This window comes from Gavialis gangeticus, unplaced genomic scaffold, assembly GCF_001723915.1.
Source record: "Gavialis gangeticus isolate Ggan-Ray unplaced genomic scaffold, GavGan_comp1, whole genome shotgun sequence".
NCBI classification, from domain to species: domain Eukaryota; kingdom Metazoa; phylum Chordata; order Crocodylia; family Gavialidae; genus Gavialis; species Gavialis gangeticus.
Genome location: NW_017728998.1, coordinates 21,169,721 through 21,188,048, shown reverse-complemented (window position 1 = coordinate 21,188,048; position 18,328 = coordinate 21,169,721). Strand labels below are relative to the sequence as shown.

The 18,328-nt window shown below is 43.8% G+C and overlaps 1 pseudogene; it reads left to right on the top strand.

Moving 5' to 3' along the window:
• Positions 1-1,511: 1,511 nt before the first annotated feature.
• Positions 1,512-5,672, top strand: LOC109289288 (annotated as a pseudogene).
• Positions 5,673-18,328: the final 12,656 nt, after the last annotated feature.

The following is an 18,328-nucleotide window of genomic DNA, read 5'->3' as shown; positions in this document are numbered from 1 at the left end:
TGTCATCACTTAATGTCAAGATCATTAAGATAAGTCACAGAGGTATTGCAGAAACAGGTTGTTTATAAACTTCCATAGCTTTGCCTGAGAAGAGATTTTAGGGTGTAGGCTTTCAAAGGTAACTAAACTGTATGGCCAAGTCATCAGTGCCAGAAATGCTTATATGTACTAAATCACTTTGTTGATATGATTGGGGGTAACACAAATGCTGACCCTTAACAACCGCAATAAAGAAATGTGTTTGGAATTCCGATGGGCGTTCAGGAGCCGCTGTGGAATTTACAGACAATTCCTGAAGGAAGACATGGAATATGTCACAAAGGCAATAGACAATATGAAGGAACTCCAGTTTTATGATGAATAACTAGTTTTCCCTGAACAGGTAGGTCTGTTTACAATGGAAAGGTGCCAAGATTCAAGGGAACTGAAAATGAAGAAAGACGGGTGAAAACCTCTATGTCCCCATCCCTGTTCCACTTGGGACCAGTTGTCAATTCTGCAGACAGCCAGGACTCCTTCAGAGAAGAGCTAAGATTTTGAGGGACGTAACAGTTTGGTTTCTCCAAACTTGGATTGCACAGAAGAGGGGAACAGATCATGAGGACAGAGGTGCACTGTTTCGCTCACTTGCCACTAGTTAGTGTTTACAGTTTAGATCAGGAAAAGTTTTGTTTTGGGAGATCCATCCTGGGACACTGGCAGAACAAAAGCTTTCAGTTTTTCATCTTAAAATAACTTTCTCTTTCAATTTTCTCTTTTGCAAAATATAATAAAACATTTAAGAAGTCACAATAAAAACGAAACAATGTTGTTGCTATACAATGTTTCCTTTGACTGCAGACACAGTCTTTATGGAATTATCTTTTGGGGAGAATTTAGATCTTTTCAGTTTTCATTCTGATTTAGAAAGAAGGCAGGTTTCAAAATCTTGAACTCTTTCATGAAAAGGAATATGTCTTCCACACAGCCTTACCTGGCATCACAGAGAGAGAAAGGGGGAAATTAAAACCAGCTGGAACCCACTTTGAAACAAAACCTTCCAGTTGCTTTTCCATGAATTTGTCATGTCCCAAGCAGAAGAGATGGCAGATGAAACAGACTTATCAGGAGGACAAGGACATGCCATAAAGTCAGGCAGACTGAGGAAGGAATAAAACCATGAACTACTACCACCAGAATGGGTGGACCAACAAGTTGTCCCCTACACTCTCCAAAAAGTGCCTGCACACTGCTGTATTGCCCTCCCAGCAGATGTCAGGGACCGCATGGGGAGGATCCCCTGAGAAGTCAGTCTGAGTGGGAGAAGAGTCCAGGAAAGCCGGCTGTACTTTAAAGAAGCCTTACAGAGAGTGCAGAAACAAACCATCCTGATGCACAGGAAGACTAGCAGGTATGGCAGAAGACCAGCTTGGCTTAGCAGGGAACTCTTCAATATACTAAGTCACAAAAAGAAGCTTATAAACATGTGGAAACTTGGACAAATAACTAGGGCAGGCAGGGATGAAGTCAGGAAGGCCAAAGCACAGTTGGAGTTGCAGGTAGGAAGGGAAGTGAAGGGTAACAAGAAGGATTTCTACAAGTATGTTGGTAGCAAGAGGAGGATTAGGGCAAGTGTGGGTCCCTTGCTGAATGGGGGAGGTAACCTTGTGACAGAGGATGCAGAAAAGGCTGAAGTACTCAATGCCTTTTTCACCTCAGCTTTCACAGGCACGGTCAGTTCCCAGACTACTGCATCTGGCAGCACAGTTTGGAGAGGTGGTGAGCAGCCAACAGTGGTGAAAGAACAGGTTAGGGACTATTTAGAGAAGCTGGACAGATACAAGTCCTTGGGCCAGACAGGATGCACCCAAGGGTGCCAAGAGAGTTGGCTGATGTGATTGCAGAGCTTCTGGCTATCATCTTTGAAAACTTATGGCAATCAGGACAGGTCCTGGGTGATTGGAAAAGGGCAAACGTAGTGCCCATATTTAAGGGAAAAAGGAGGATCTAAGGAACTACAGACCTGTCAGCCTTACCTCAGTCCCTGGAAAAATCATGGAGCAGACCATCAAGGAATCCATTTCTAAGCACTTGGAGGAGAAGAAGGTGATTAGGAAGAGTCAGCATGGATTCAGCAAGGGAAAATCATGCCTGACCAACCTGATTGCCTTCTTTGATGAGATGACTTGCTCTGTGGATGTGGGGAAACAAGTGGATGTGGTGTACCTTGATTTTAGCAAGGCTTTCGATAAGGTCTCCCACAATATTCTTGCAGGCAAGCTAAAGAAATACGGGCTGGATGAATGGACTGTAAGGTGGATAGAAAACTGGCTGGAGCGTTGGGCTCAGAAGGTAGTAATCAATGGCTCAATGTCTAGTTGGCAGCTCATATAAAATGGAGTGCCCTGGGGGTCAGTCCTGGGGCCAGTTTTGTTCAATATCTTCATCAATGACCTGGAAAATGGAGTGCACCCTCAGCAAGTTTGCAGATGACACCGAGCTTGGGGGAGAAGTAGATCCACTGGAGGGTAGGGCTAGGATTCAGAATGACCTAGACAAATTGGAGGATTGGACCAAAATAAATCTCATGAGGTTCAACAAGGACAAGTGCTAAGTCCTGCACCTAGGACAGAACAATCCCATGCACTAGTACAGGCTGACTGGCTGGGCAGCAGCTCTGCAGAAAAGGACCTGGGAGTTACAGTGGACAATAAGTTGAATATGAGCCAACAGCGTACCCTTGTTGCCAAAAAGGCTAATGGCATACTGGGCTGCATTAGTAGGAGCATTGCCAGCAGATTGAGGGAAGTGATTATTCCCCTTTATTCAGCACTGGTGAGGCCACATCTGGAGTACTGTGTTCAGTTTTGGGCCCCCCACTACAGAAAGGATGTGGACAAATTGGAGAGAGTCCAGTGAAGGACAGTGAAAAGGTGGGGAGGGGCACATGACTTCTAAGGAAAGGCTGAGGGACCTAGGCTTATTTAATCTGCAAAAGAGAAGACTGAGGGGGGATTTGATAGCAGCCTTTAACTACCTGATGGGTGGATCCAAAGAGGATGGAGCTGGACTGTTCTCAGTGGTGGCAGATGACAGAATAAGGAGCAATGGGCTCAAGTTGTAGTAAGGGAAGTTTAGGTTGGATATTAGGAAAAACTTTCTCACTAGGAGGGTGGTGAAGCACTGGAATGGGTTACCTCGAAAGGTGGTGGACTCTCCATCCTTGGAGGTTTTTAAGACCTGGCTAGACAAAGCCTTGGCTGGGATGGTCTAGCCGGGGATGGTCCTGCTTTGAGCAGGGGGTTGGACTAGATGGCCGCCTGAGGTCCCCTCCAACCCTCATCTTCTATGACTCTAGGGTTGTAAGGCTGGGAAGAAGTCCCACTCTCGCTAAATCCAACACTTATAAGGGGCTGGGATATGGGAGTGGCTCTGTAGCCTCCCAGCATGCTCCTGAATTGAGGAGTGAGATTCATCCTACCTGAGTCTCACTTAGGACCTCATGCATGGCCTCACTGCTTGGGTTGGTGTGCAAGGTTTTAAAGTTAATTCAATAACTCTTAATTTTGTGTAGCTAGTTGCCTCTGTGTGTGATACTGCCTTCTGGCCAAATCACGCCTGTGCCCAGACAGAGCATGTCAGTTCTTTTGCTAGAACAGCCAAGCATTCAGTTCACGGTGCCCAGCCAGGTGGACATAATGGGCCACATTTCCCTCACTCAAGGTCATGTCACTGATCTGCCACAGTCCATTGCAGCTGGACTCTCTGTCATATGACCTTGATAGAATGACAAGCAACCGGTTTATCAGTGCTGATATTGTCCTCTAGCCTCTATATCTCTCACAGAGTTTGTTCAGGCAGTGCCTCTAAAAGGCTGACTGGTCTATCACTGACCCACTGTGCAGTAAATAATCGATGAGTTATTGTTAGCACAGATGATGTGATTATCTACTATCTGATCCTACAGGGAATGGAATCAATTCTTCAGTAAATGCTCTGCCTGTTACACGGTCATTTTTCCTCCTGGCCTTAAAGAACCAGATGAGCAGGAAAACACCAATTGCAGCAAGTCAGGAGTCCCTTTAAAGCAGCCAAGAATCCCTGGGAGCAGCCAAGAGTCCCTTTAAAGCAGCTGGCTTTCTGTTTCAATAGGACTCGTGACCCCTGATAGACTTTCAGAGAGACGCCACCTCCAGAAAGAGGCAGTGGTAGGAGGAGAGACCTCGTGTGATTGTCATCCTTCCTTTGCATTGGCTAATGTGCTCTGACTTCTCCCCACATGATTCCTGAGGCCAGCTGATAGACAAGTCAGGCTTCCATTGGTGACAAAACCACATGAGGGTGGAAAAGCCTCCTGCGATTAGGCTCTGAGAAATCCCTGAACATCACTTTTTGTTTTCAATTCCTGTGTCAAGAGGAACATTTCTGCCCTGCTTCTGGGATCGTAGTGCCTACTAGTCATGTGGTGATAGACACATTCTACATGCTTAGACAGACCTACTGTGAGATAATCTGGGGAAGAATTATTCTTCGCTCCAGCTTGCCTCATAATTATGCCCCCACTGAGACTGCATTTGTGAACAGCATTGGCTTGATATTTTTAGAGATACTGGGCCAGAGGGAGCTGTGGATACGCACACTGAAAATCAGGCCACTAATCAGGCACTGTGGTTGCCACTAATAAAACATGTTGCACCAGAAAAATACTAACAGTACGTAAAGAAAGAGCAGTCATTTTCTGATTTGAGAATGCCACTGGGTGACCTTTGCTTATGCTACTGGGAACCTAATTCTGCCCTTAGCAGCACTTGCATAAACCCAGCATTTCTTCATTGATATTTTTAGTGCAGCTGGATTTAGCTTCAGGAGTTTCAAAGTGCACATGGCTTTGCACTTCCAAGCACCACACCATTTAATCTCATCAATATGAACATGAAGGAAAAGTTCCACAGAAACAGTACGCAGACAAGGTTCTTGGGTGAATCTGATCTCTTTTATTAGACCAACTCAAATAGTTGGAAACCAATTTTTAAGCAAGCTTTTCCAACTATTTACCCAAGATTCACCCAAAGAACCTCGTCTGCCTATGTCCTCAGACCAACACAGCTACAACCTACACCACAGAAACAATACAGAAGTCAAAAAGGTCAGGCATGAAGACCCACCCATACCTGCTCCTCTCAGTTGGGTTGTTAATCACTCTCTTTTTTTGGCACCTATAGTTCTGGCCAGTGGCTAATCGCCTTGACTTGCTCATTTTCCAAAAATCCATCCAGTTCTACTGTTGATGCAGGGTGTGGGGCTCTCTTCGGCTGCTAACTTTGCCAGCTGGTTAATATTCCAACCCATCCCTTTGTGGACACAACTCCAACAGATTATTCCCCTCTTGCTTTCAAATGAATTACCACCTCAGAAAGTTTATTGGCACATATAGGTCTCTTTTGCTTTCTAGAATTTATTCGCCTCTGTGCGATTAATTTCTTATGAAGTCGTACCTCTCTGTTACTCTGCACTCCAGATGTCTGTGCAGCTCCCCTTAGAATCCATTGTTTGCATATGTAAGAGCGGAGATGGGACACTGTGTGAATGTTTCCTAAGCTTTCTTGTTCTCAAGTCTGCTTTGTAAAACCAAAATGTAGCTGTGTTGTATTCTGGATTTTTTTTCCTTATTTCAGATTATTCGTTGGCTGTGAATCTCCCACAATGCGTCAGTATTGAGCCACTGGTGGGAAGCAGGGACAGCAAACTGACTGGAACAGACACGAAGAGTTCAGGTTCTATGCTTCCCCTACAATACATTTGCCTACACAAAGGTGTCTCTACACATGCATTTTAATTTAAGCATGCCTAAATTTAATGCGCATTAGCTTAATGTGCATTAAGCAGGTTTAGGCAAGCATATACATATGCAGGCATTAAACCTCATTAACAGTGTGTGGGGCTAACTTGGGACTAAAGATAGTCCTAGATCAGTTGACATGCACAGTGTTAATGTGCTTTAACGTGTCTACATATTTATTAATGAACTTTAATTATTAGCCACTTTAATATACATTAAGGGTGCACACATGTAGACGTGTGCCCTCAATGTGCATTAATTTAGGCTAATGCACATTAAAACATCAGGTATAGATGTGCCCAAAGATTAGTACATTTTGGGTCTCAGTGGAGGTAAGAGCAGTCTAAGGCTGCCCTAGGTTGTGTTCTAGCTTGGTCTCTATAACCCATTAAAGTACCGAGGCAAAAGCATATCCCAGCCACACCCCTGAAGTGGGGCTTCTTATGGATGGTTGCAGTAGCTCTGCCCCAAGGACCTTTTAGTGCGTGGGCTCAGTGTTCCTTTGTAGTGCCATGCATGGCACTAATGAAATCCTCCTGGGGTTTTATATTCTGTAATAACTGCAGTGAAAGCATAATAAAATATTGTGGCTATTACAGATGCTTTTAAGTGGAACCCACTGTCCCCTAAATGATTGGTACACACATTCAATCCCAGTAAAATGAACAGAGTGTAAGGCCCCATGGAGGTGGTAATTCTGCAGATGCGTACATGCTTTGATGTATTACATTCCATAAATTACATGCATCTTTTCCATAAAATGCTGCAGACATCTCAATTTTTGCTGGAAAAGGGCCACAATCAACACCACACAGTGTTTTGTCATCTGCTTAAAGCTTGTTTTGGAGATTTCATGAGAAAATCTCAGTGAGGCATGGCAAAACAACCTAAACAATCAGCTCAACAAAGGTTACAGGATTCAGGCAAAGTAGTGCTATTATTATAGATAGGGCAGTTGATGCTCAGGCTGTACAAATACACAGCAAAAAAGAGTCCCTGCCACAGAGGATTTACAAAGTAAAGGGAGACTACTAAGAGTATGATACATCCAATACCAGAAGGAGGAGGCTTTCTAGTAGCTGAAACAGTGGGCTGTATTCCACCTGACGGAGGGTGAAGAACAATTCAAATCTTTCTGCCAGCACAGAGTAGTAGCAAATGTTGCTCATAAAATGATATGCATGATTTGCTGTATGACCCCATTAGTTGGGACTATAGGATATACTTATACATTCCAGGCCTACCCTTTACTCAAGTTAGCTCCTAGCTGCATGAACAGACCCATTTGTTTATACACTAGATAATTATGTTAGATATGAATGTTTGACATATTGGGCTGTTTTGCAAGAGAGACAGGGGCAGAGAGCTGCAGCCTTCTGCCATGGCAATGAGTTAATTTTTTTCTGGTTGGTTTTTCTAACCCCAGTGGATTATGACATCATCAACTTCTGCTTTTGCTCGTTCTTTTGCACATATACTCCTGAAACTCACAATACTATGACTCTTTTCAGGATTGTGTCTTTACATCAGATTGACATGGACAAGTGGAAGCAAAGCCAAAAGGACAAGCCTTTTGTGGTGTCAGCAATCCATCCCTTCCATGCTCTTTTACTCTCCTTGCAAGAGAGGGCTTAATTCAAGTTTTGGAATGTTTAACTGTTTGCTAATCCCTGTTGGGAGTGAGTATTAAAGCCAAGTTCTGCAGCAGTGTTAGGATATATTCAAATCATCCAAATGTCTCTTGCAGAGGTGATCACAGCTGGTTCTGCAGAGCCCTTTACCCTCTGCAAATGCAAGGTTTACCAGGGTACCCCTTCCCTGTGACCAGGGCAGAAGCATTGAAATGCTTTAAAAATCTTTGCATCTTCTCCTTCCTTTGTGCACAGAGGGATCAAGCACAATCTGGCGCTCACTGGTCATTCTGCTTCATTAAAGTTGCCCTGCCTTCTGAAAGAGAAGTGACGGGTGTTCCCGTCACAAGAAACATTGCCCCAGCTAGCACTAGCTGACACCTTTGTTGGCACAGGAGCCAGGAACTAACAGACACTGGCCAAAGTTCCCCACTTGTGCCTTGTTCAGTGGTGTGACAATGGGGAAGCCCTTGCAGTAATCACCAGAGTTATCAGTCAGGCCTGGCATTAACTTGACATCAAATGTAAGAGTTCAGGAGGCAGCAGTGCCTTTGTGGCAGGGAAGAGCAGCTATGATCAGAATTCAAAAGGCTCAGGCTCTGGGATAGCACTTGAGCCTCAAAAATAAGACCATGTATATGTGATCTTCCCTGACCTTCTCTCCTTCCTCCAGGATGGAGAGACAAGAGGAACAAGAGGCTTCACATTCATTTGACTCATCGGATGAGTTCATATTTTGTAAAAGGAGGAGGAAAAGACAATCTTGCTGTAGATAACTTTAGCCAAAAAGCTCCAGTGTTTTTTGTTCCTCAGTTACATCAACAGTGTCTCAGAGTTTCCACTTCAAAGTGAGAGAGTAAAGAAGACAGAGGAAGTACACAATGGCTTGAGTCACCAGTGTGGGAGCAGGGGACTGCACTTTGTACCACTGGTGTCCATGGGGACAGCTTCTCCAGAGGGATGATTTGTCATGGGAGAAGTGTGGGCCAGAATACTGCTGCCACCCAGCCTCAAGGTGCCTACAAAAAGGGAACAGCCTCTCATCTATTGACAGGGTTTACTGGATCCCCATGACTGGGGTTATTTGAAGATGAAGTGAAGTAGTGCAGCTCTTAGGTGTTTAGGTTTCACTTTTCATAATGACTTGGCAAGTCTGGGGTCCCAGGCAGACCCCTCCTTATGGACTTCCTGCCACTGGCAGCCTGTAGGCAGGCCAAAGCAGCCAAGGAGCCTGAGGGAATTTCTAGAAGGACTTGCTGTTCTTTGCCTTGTGCAACCCAGGTTAAGGGCACAATGAAATTTTCCCCGAACCTCTCATCAGGGTTGTATATTCAGTACCAAATCTTGTGCTTGATTACATTGGGCCACTCCCAAGAGCAAGCCACTTGCTCATCACTTCTTGTGAGCAAGTCTGCTGCAAGTGAATCAGAAGTGCTTTCTGGGGCAGTCCCAGTATCACTGCATCCTGGATGTTGTAGAGAAATGCAATTCATGTTACCTCGACTGCACTAGCTGCATGGATATGTGATAGCAGTGAATAGGTAACCGCACAGGTGGGCCAGGGTGGAAGGGGAACACAAAAATATCTGCAACAAAGCAACTGAGGAGAGAAAAAGTAGAGCTTGGACCAGTCTATGAACATGGTAGGTGCAAAGTTAGAGATGGGAGACGTAAGTGGTTACACAGAAGCTGAACATAAACCTGAGAGCCTAAGAAGAAACCATGGGCGTTTACAGCCCACTGAGATAGGTACAAAGCCATATGAACAAGGGACAGAACCCAAGGAGCTGGGAGGGGGCACAAGGAGTTGGGGGGGCTGGGGGTTGTCAAAGGAGACATTCATGGGCTGCTCTCTTGCATGTGAAAAAGATAGAACCTTTGTGGTAACTCTTGTAATGGTAATTATTTGTGCTTAAAGCAACACACCTTCCTGACTCAGATAATTTTCCTACTATTCTTCATTCTTTCATGTACTGTATGCTGGATACCAACATGAGAGCACACCATGTTTCTAAAACTAAACTGGTTCTTTAATAAGGAACAATTTAGAGAGATGACGCAAACAGCTATTAGCATTTCGTCTGTGCTCCTCTCCAAGTTCCATGCTGGAGGCAGCATCTTTCCTTTCAATGATTTCTCTTGTTCTTGTATGTTTTGTATGATGTTGTTTGCCCCTCCAGCTCAATCTGACAGAACCCGTTCTTGACATCATAAATTGAATTCCAGCCCTAAATTTCTGTGAATCTGTGAATGCTTGTGTCCTGGATAAATCAAACCATGTGTGACCTTAATAACTGGTAATGGGCACTGATTCCTGTTCCACGGTCTCTTAAGTGGCTTTGGGTAGCTGCTGTAGCATCTCAGTTTGCCTGAAGGATTTCTCACCACTGCTATGCTGCTGTTACAGTCTGTGCTAGTTTCAACAGGTGTAATGATGCTACTTATTTGCAGGCTTCTTCAATGGCTCTACTGGGAATTTGGATTTTTGATAGTCTAATGGACTGCGTTTGACACACTGTTTTTAACTTGAGCATGTGTTTTAGGTGCCTCACTATGTTGTATGGACATAGCATCTTAGGCTATGTCCTCAGAACACCGAATAGGCAGCATTCGTCTGCCTCGTCTTCTTTTATTCACTCATTGAGCATGTTCTGATGTTGTAAACACCAGTGATTAAATCCGTGGCTTACACTACCCTGCTGAAGGGAGACAGGGGTGCTCCTGTGTATCCATTACTGCAAACTCCAATCAGGTAGCTCTGGTGTCCAGCAGGAATCAAACTGTTTCACTGATCAAACAGCAGTTTTGCAAAGATGGCAGTCAGATAGTGGGCAGGTACCTTCTATGCCTCATGTAGGTTGGGAGGTTTTGGGTCTGCAATGCTGTGCTGCAGATGTTCTCTTTTTCATAGGGAAGGTGCCTTGTCTTTAGAGCTGCTGCCTCTTTCTCTTTCTGGGGTAACTGTAGCACTGAGACGTAAAGCGTTTCTGATTCCCACACCTTGCATCAACGCCCCTGTGCTGGGTGCTTTCCTCAGTGTGTGCACTGCATGGTGGTGCCTGCATTCGCAGTTGGTCTGTCTAACCTGCTTCCTGAAGTATTTTAATTATGTCCTTGCCACTGTTCTTGTAATCCTTTCCCTGGACACTGCAGCTGCCCTTGCTATCTGGACGCATTTCTCTGGACACTGGAATGGTGCACATCACAAACAATCCTGTCCTGAATGAGTAAATCCTCTGTGCCTCAGAAATTACATGTTCAGGCCAGAATGCTGATACAGAAATATCTTGTCTCTCTTCTGTTACTTGTTTCCAGGTCCCAAACCTCTCTCTTTTGCTCCCTCCCTCACTCCCTGTGTATTCTCATTTTCTCAGAGGTCATAGTTCTTGTTGAATACTCTCCCTGCTGATGGTGTTTCAAGTATTATTCCTGGCAACAGCATGTCACTTCTCATCCTTTTCTCCTCAAGATGGTAAAACACTAATACATCTACTTTCACATCTTTCTCCCCACCTCCAGATACAAACTTTATTCCTGTTTCCGCTGCATCTATGCTCATGCAGTTTGTCATCTAGAAATCCAGCATTTTGAGGTCTTCCATTCTGCCTGCTTGCTCTGCTCTCTTTGCCTGCTAATCACACTCTCCCTGTTGTTGCAGGTCTCACTGGTGTGGCCACTGCCATCAAGCTCCATGTACTGTGAGTTGACACTGTGTTTCCAACACCACAGTGCCTCTATTAAGAGAACTCTTTACAGAGGCGCCGGCTACTGCCAGGAGCCCTCCACATCCAGATAGGTGGCTGCACTGGTCTTATTTTTTTCCCTTCCTTTGCCCTCCTGTCTTTCTGGTGGGAAGGTGTGGCATCACAGGTTAGTTGCTCCTGCTCCTTGCCAGTGGGTAGAAGAAAGAGGAATCTGAAATCCAAGGAAGTGAGAAGGGGAGAAGAAGCCCTGCAACACTGCAGGAAGTCACCTCCTGCATAGCCCACAGTCGAGCAGATAGATTGCAACCTTAAACACAAGAGGCAAGGGTGGAGGGCAGGCATGCACAGATAAATTAATGAAATTACATTCTCATGGGGAAGAGAGAGAGATAATTAGGTGTCTTAGTCTGAAGTCAGGCAGAAGGCAGGGCAGGGTGGCACCTTAGAGACTAACTCATTCAAACAGCATAAGCTTTTGTAGGTGACAGCCTACTTCGTCAGATGCTATGTTCAATGGTGAAGAGAGTTACAGACAGAGACAAGAATGTGTTTGTGCACCTACACATTTGACATGTTTTAGTTTTTCAGTATATGAGTATGCAATGTATTTTTTAAGGCCAGCCTTTTGTTCTGCAAAGCCCAGGGACCATTTAAAGGCAGTAATAAGCACGGTCAATGGCTGGATCCAATATATAAGGGACTAGGTAAAAATGGCAAGCAAATGAGATATGTATGCCTGTGATGAATTAATCAATGATTAGGTGTGACACAGTTTCAGAAGCATAGTCCAAAGCACAGAAGGGGACCAGAAAAATTGCATCTGCTGCCAGACAGTGCGGTGACACAAAGCCAAGTGGCCTCATACTTGCTATTTGAAATCTTTAACATATAAACGACACAGACTAGAATCTGTGGTTGGCTTCCCTAATTCCCTTTGAGAACACTGGCTCCCTTCCTTTTGCATCTGGCAGAGCACTGAGCCAAAGAGCTCAAGTCCCTTGTGCAGCATTTAAGGTGCATCCAGTTCTTCAGCTACTAAAGACCAGATCTTTAACTACACCATGTAGACTGTTAGCTCCATTTAAGTCAAAGGAGCTGTACCACTTTACGCCAGCCAAGGATCTAGCCTCAAAAGCCTAAAATATTCTTTTTGGGGTGTTAGAATGTGTTGCTCAGCTCCAGGGTTCTCCCTGCTTATTGCATACATGCACTGCTACTCTACCTTTTCCTGTCACTGGAACTAAGATAAGGTATCCTCCAAACCTAGCCCCAGGTTTAGAGCCAGCTGTGTCTCAGGCAACCTTACAGCAAACTCTGTTTAGGACTAATATGCATATGGGCAAGGTGAAGATGGGCAAGCAGGGAAGACGTAGCAAGAAGAATGAAGAAGTCTTGTACTTGCTTCCAGAGTGCTGGATTTCAGCTTGCCATGGGCCCAACTGCCAATGGAGTGATTTACAACTATGTTCAAAACCTGCTCCATTCATTTCAGCAGCACAGAGCTCAGTCTTGTGTTTCTTATGCTGCTTATCTACAGGAAGATTTTACAGCTTGAATATCTCCTTTGTCATAAGACTTAGTATTTTCAACTTTGAACCAACATTTGTTGTTAATACTCACAATGCCTCTTTGAAGCAGGTATTCCTACCCCGTTTTTTCACAAGAGCGAAAGAGCTTGAAGGGAACTTGAGTGATGTCCCTGAGTTCAGTGTTGCCAAATATCCTAAGTGTATCATGAGCCCAGTGATATTTGAGTTTTTTTCCTAAAAGCACTGGCTTGTGATCAGGGGAGAAGCTCCATTTTCATTTTCAAAACTGAAGCTTCTAGTCCCCTTGGTTGTGGAAATAAACCTAGAAATGTGACCAAGTAGTCCCTGCAGCTCAGAAGCATCAGACAAATAAAATCAACCCACATTTTATTAGTGTTTAAAAAAAAACCCTTAGGACTTTTCCTGCCAATATCATGATTTTCTGGGGCCAGACACAGGCAAGAATGCTGGGGAATTAGCAACAGTGCTAATCAGCAGTCTAATTCAAGGCCAAGAGGTCCTAGTGATTACAGTTGTAAATTATTACAGTTGTAAATCTTGGGAAGTTATTTTTAACTTCTTAGGCACGTTAGATCTCCTAGACTAGGCTGATTAATATTAGCTGGAAATGCTTACATTGGTGACAATGACCTCTATACTATGCAAAAATTGAATGATTCTGCACATGCTGCCCTTCAGTCATTGTATACAGTCCCATTGCTTGCAGGATGTCAAGTTAAGTAAATTCATAGTGTTTGTTGTCAGGAAAAGGCCTTTAGGTTTTACGTTCTTCAGGGTTTTACTATGTGTTTGCACAGTGGGCTGAGCACAATGGACCATCGTCTCAGAGTTTGTAGGTGTTACTGTAACACAAATAACAGTCATTAAAAATAAATTCCCAAGATTTACAATGATAATCTGCTCAGAAATATTTCAGGCACGGGTGTCAGACTCACCCCACTTCCACCCCCTCTCGCTCAGATCTGAACTGAGAACCTGGCAGCAGTGGGGCCTCAGCAGAGGCAGTGGCAGGACCAACAGTGGGGCAAGCAGCGGTGGAGGTAAATGATGGTGGGCCAAGTGGCGGCAGACCAGGCAACAGCGGGGCGAGCAGGACCTTGTTGGTATCGTCCTCTCTCGCACCCGTGCAGCTGACAGCCATGCCCAATGGGGCCCCGTAGCCCCAGATTCTGTAGCAGCCCCTGCCCACCGCTCATCCCACCCCTGAGTTCGCTGGCCTGCCAGAAGCGCTGCACCTAGAGGGAACATCTCCGTGGGCTGCAGGTTTGCTGCCCCTGGTTTAAAGGAATCAGGAAAGGTTTGTTTATTTAGTCTTGTGAACCAGTTGTCTCAAGACTAGCTGAAAGTGCACACTGACAAGTGGTTTGCTCATCATCTTTGCATCATTGCCATCGTGATCTTTCTGTTTCTTTTGTAGCTTTATAGTGATCCAATTTCTCAACTGATTCCCCACCAGCTGGATGGAAGGTAGAAGATGAAAGGCCTAGGAATGAGGGAGAAAAATAAGTGCTGCTTTTTTAGATTTTCTTTATTGCATGGATACCTGTTGCCTTAAAAGTGGTGCTTTTATTTTGTGTGTAATTTCTGATTTGTAATTTGTTTTAAATAAGCTTCTGTATGTATCTTTTTATTCTTTTACTTATTATAAAATCTTATCCAGTGCTTCAATTTAATTGATAAATGGTCTTACCTCTTCCCTAGGGACAATATTTTCCAGTCTCCTGGGTCTTGGTGGGAAGATCTGGTCCTTTCTTAATATTCTTGCTTCCTTTATGCTTTCATCTCTCTGAATAATTCCTAACCCATCCCAGCAGGCAGTCACTTAATTCTGATTGTTGATTAGCTAAGTAGTACATACTTGGTTGTTTTTATCTCTCCCCTCTTGCTCTTTAGTAATGCCTTTTGCTTTTCTCACTTTTCCTACTATTTGCTTGCACCTTGCTGCACAGTTTCCCAGTACTGAACATAATATTCAAGGTGAAGTCAGAAGGTAACAGGGAAGAGAGTGTTTCTGTACAGAGGTGTGCACTTAGCACACAACCACACCTGCAGATATTGAACTATTGAACTGCCAATAAAAATCCTTGTAAGAGCTTTCCAGGCCAGACTTAGATGCTCATTCTGTGGCTTATGGAGTTTTTGCCATTAGTGTAAGACAGAGATTTGCCTGGGGTGCCATGGGATCCCTTGAAGAGTGTTGTGGCGTGTCCCACAATATTAGCACTATTAGGTGCTCAAACACTCTGACATGATTCACAAAGTAAACCCAGAGATTTCAAACAGGAATCCATAGTGTCAGAAACATTCTGTCCTATTGTGGCCTTTCTTTTTCAATAGAACAAATTGCTCTATTGTTTTTCCATAGTTAAAAAAATGAGTGAGAGCTAAGAGTCTGATAGGTTCCTTGAGTCTAACGAGAGGTGCCTTACCTTTAAAAATGGTTGAAAACCACTGTTGTAAGGTCCAATGAGAGGGCCAGTTACTAGTTAAAAGAACTGACCAGGTACTTGCTTAGATGAGAGTTTTGTTATCTGAGAATCAGACTTCACGTACCACAACCTTTCTGGAATCAAAGGCAGCAAAGCATGTAGCAGCACTCTGTCCCCTCTCATTTTATTAAAGCTGAATGAGCAATTTTCTTGAGATCCCACTAGTCTCGCTAATTTGTGTTTCAGAACTGCTTGACCTTAGTTTAACTTAGCTCTTGTTGAAGTCACTATGGGCACGTCCAGATGAGCATACATGTGCCCTTTGTGGCACTTCAAAGGCTTTTGAGGTGCCACAAAATGCATGTAGTTCATGTGAAAAGGTTCTCCTCACTCCTCACTCCTATTTGCAGTACGGAGCCAAAATTAAATACCAGGAAATTCTGTTATCAAAAATAAAATGTGCCAGAAAAAAACTGGGGCTGTGCATATGGCTGCAGTGTGCTCCACCTGAAATTGGAGCCTGGGCAGCCAGAGCCATGCTCCAGCTGCTGACCAGGCTCCGCATGCCAAGATTGCTCCAGGACGTCAGGTAAGGCTGCTGGGGCCAGCCCAGATGCTGGCCCCAGCCTCCCCTCCCCTACCTGTGCACCAGAGCACGTGTGCAGGGGCATTCCCCAGGGACTAGTAGCAGCAGCATGACTATGTGCCATTGCTATTTGTCCCCAGGGAAATACATGTGCACACTCATCTGGACGCACCTGATGACTTTTACCATTTTCTTCAGTAGGACCAGAGTTAACTTTTGAAAAACCCAATGTACATAGAAAAGACAACAGCAAGCAGAAATTCAATAGGATCAGATTTCGCCAAAAGGAAGTATGTGGAGAGAAAGATATAGAGAAAGCAAAGTCATTTACAGGGGAGGGGAAGTAAAAACTTGATCTAAAATGGCTGAACTTAAATTTTATGAATACTGAGAAAGGTTACCAACACCGTGGTCAGTATAATTGATGATCAACTAAATTAATCACTTGAATCAACCATGGTGCACAATGTGCTTGAGAGTTTGCAAATAATTCTGGTTTGGCAGAGAGTAGATTACCTAATAGACCCTTCCTTCTCCAGCTTCAGTAGTAATAATAATAATATTTTTCTTCTGTTTCCAAGAGGCGAACTATGCCTGTTGATGTGACCTGCAATGTTTATATTACTACTTGATCAGTAGCAAGTAAGTTGAATAAAGAGGGATCTCATTGAGTCAATGTTGTTCCAGTGTCAGCTTCAGAACAGGAAGTAGACTGAGGGAGACTGACATATTCCTTGTAAAAAGGAGGTAAAAAGGAAATAGACTTTTTTTCCAGTAAAAAGTATTCATCTGAGCTGATGGAGGTACGTGTACTTTGGAAGGAAGGCATGGCTGCTAAATCATGGGGTCATGTTTCAGTAACTGTTCCATCATGTGGGCCATGCAAAATGCACACACAAATAAATGGATATTCCCACGAGGGCATTGTGTTACTGATTCTAAATGCTGCTACCTGAGATGCATGTCAAATGCAGAAGGGCGCAAGACAGTGAAGGTGAAAGGACTTGTTCCAAGTCCAATGGTTTTGCTAAACAAATCAGGGAAAAGCAGGACAAATATTGTTAACGTGACATGTAAAACTGAGCCACTTACACGGTAGGGCTCAACTAAAATTGGGTGAACTACTTAGATAAGGCTCCAGGGCAGGCCCTCGAAGATCTGGATTCAGTTCTGTATGTGACCACTGACTTCCTGTGTGATCTTGGGCATGTCACTTAGCCTCTGGGTGCCTCAGTTCCTCATCTGTACAATGGGGATAGAAAGGCTTTGCTACCTTGTGGAGCAGCTGTAGCATAAATATATTAAGGCCCGTGAGATGCTGAGGTAATGCAGAAGTACCAAAAACATTCAGAAATATTACGCTGTTTTTCTGGATTAGGGAATGAAAAGTAACAGAAACAGAGGTTGTTCAGCTGACTGAGTCCCCTTTATGTGGCTCCTCACTGAATTAATCATAAGGTTGCAGCCTGTTTCTGTCTCCATCTGGTGGCCCTGAGACCACATTGTCCCTTGCACACAAAGCAGGTTATGACAATCTACTGTGCCATGTTACCTTGGTGGAAACCAGTAGCAGTCATTTAAATTGTAGCCAGGCATGACTTTGGTCTGATGAGTTTCATGCATTTTGGTTTGCTGCAGAGGCAATTTGTTTTGATGAAGTCTCTACTCCTTTACCCACAATTCATTAAGTTTAAGTGTCATGCCAGTGTTTGGACACTGACCTGCTTCTGCTTGTTTGTTTAGCAAAATTTCTGCAAAACTGACTGAACAGAGGCAGGAGCGATAAACCGCCTCTGATGGTAAAATGTGCATTTGGTTTAGTTTTTACCCCAACACAGAGCCTTTGCGTTCTGAAGGAACAGAAGGACTCTCCAGATTACATGAGCTGCAATGTACAATTTTTCTGCAATTAAAAAAGCCAAGAAAGAAACACCTGGCATGCAGTTTACAATAAGTACAATAAATAGTAAGCACAATACATAATACTAATACTAATAAGTACAATACATAGCCAGCACCTAGCTGATATTGCATTAATGTGCATTTATGTAGACAGTAGACTTCTTTACAGCATTGTGCTTTATAAATCTGTCATGGGATGGATTCTGGCCTCGGGTATATCAGTGTAATGTAAATCCAGCATAACTCCTTTGTCATTAATTGTATTACACTAGATTTCTATCAGTGTTTGCACAATCAGAGTGTGCCCCACTGTGTGGTTGTACATGCTTGTGAGTGTGTGTGTATGCATAGTTATAATGAGCCTGTAATTGTCGTTTGTGGGCAGAAAAAAACTATCTAGAATCTGAAATTTTTAATCTAGCCAACAGTGCTTTTTTAATGTTTCCATCTACAAACATTATCTGCTCAAAACAAATGGAATATAACTTCCATATTCTAACCCAGCAATGGTGTAGTATGACTGACTTTGAGTATATGGGATGCCTAAAGAGACTGGTTAACAAAATAAAGCATTTAATCACTGGCTCACTTGCTCAAACTCAGTGCAGAGGCCCAGAAGTTACTATCATCTGATACCTGTTAAGTGGCTTATGCCTTATGCAAAATGGCTTTGGTTCAGCTTCTATAATCAGAAAGCCACCACTCTCA